Source organism: Sinocyclocheilus rhinocerous, unplaced genomic scaffold (genome assembly GCF_001515625.1).
Source record: "Sinocyclocheilus rhinocerous isolate Xijiao unplaced genomic scaffold, SAMN03320098_v1.1 C36482013, whole genome shotgun sequence".
NCBI classification, from domain to species: Eukaryota; Metazoa; Chordata; class Actinopteri; order Cypriniformes; family Cyprinidae; genus Sinocyclocheilus; species Sinocyclocheilus rhinocerous.
In genome coordinates this window covers 1-1,187 of record NW_015781834.1, presented here as the reverse complement: position 1 = coordinate 1,187, position 1,187 = coordinate 1, and the positions used below count along the sequence as shown (strand labels likewise).

The 1,187-nt window shown below is 45.3% G+C and overlaps 1 pseudogene; it reads right to left on the bottom strand.

Annotated features, from left to right (window-relative positions):
• Window positions 1–5: 5 nt before the first annotated feature.
• LOC107736086 (GTPase IMAP family member 2-like) lies at window positions 6–650 on the bottom strand (annotated as a pseudogene).
• Window positions 651–1,187: the final 537 nt, after the last annotated feature.

The window sequence follows — 1,187 nt, the reverse complement described above, 5'->3', positions numbered from 1 at the left end:
TCTTCTTCTTCCTCCTCCTCCTCTTCTTCTTCTTCTGTCACTTGCTTTAAGATTGTTAACCGACCTTCACCTGTTATATAACCCAGTCTTGTAATTGCTGCAGCTGCTAAAACTATAACTGCAGTAACTATTAGTATTCCAGCCCAACTAGAAAAAAAGCCTTCAGGAACTGTCTGCGGCATGTTGAAGTGCTCTGTGCTGTAATAGTGCCCTCTGTTGTTTCGCAGCATTCACTCCATCTCCTCTAGCAGCTCTGTGACCTGATCTGTGTTTCGTCTGTCTCTGTTGTTGAACGAGTGATATCTGCCATCACACTGGTCGATCAGACGCTGGAGATCAGGACTTCGTCTGATGTGATCTTCCACAGATTCACCGTTCAGATGATCAGCGTGAGTGAAGAGGATGAAGGTGTAATTCACAGCATCTTCTCCAAAGTTGTTCTGAATCCACGTCACAATGTTCCTCTCTTCTTCTGTGAGTTTCACATCCAGCCTGATGACCAGCAGAATCACTTGAGGACCAGGAGCAGACATAAGGGCACCGTTCTTTATCTCATTCATCAGATCCTCTTCACTGACTGCTGGGTTAAACAGTCCTGGAGTGTCGACTGCTGTGATGGTTCTTTGGCCCACAGCTGCTTTTTTACTCATACAAACTGAAGTAACAGCATTCTCGCTAAATATACTTTCGCCCAGGATTGTGTTTCCAGTTGCACTCTTGCCTGATCCAGTTTGATCCAGGCAGCAAAAGCCTCAGATCTGCAGGTCAGAGAGAAGGTAACACTGATGAGGGGTGTCCAGTCCTGCTGCTATAAGGCCAACTTCCAGCAGAGTTTAGCTCCAAGCCTAATTAAACACACCTGAACCAGCTGATCAAAGTCTTCTGGATTATTTGAAAACGTCAGTGTGTTGGAGCAGGGCTGGAAGTAAACTCTGCAGGACTGTGGTCCTCGAGGAACTGAGTTTTGCAGCCCTGCCCTAAATTCTCTGTGTGTACAAAACACAACTCGCTCCTGAAACTGCTGACACTGTGGTAACCATAGCAACATTCTGGCATCTTGGCATCATGGTCGGTATCTTCTATTCTGAACCAAGTAATATTACAGTGACAATAGACTTATGTTGAGCAATTGTAATAAAGCACATTCAGTGGGGACATATGTTGTTTATCCTTGTACGGCTGCTTCA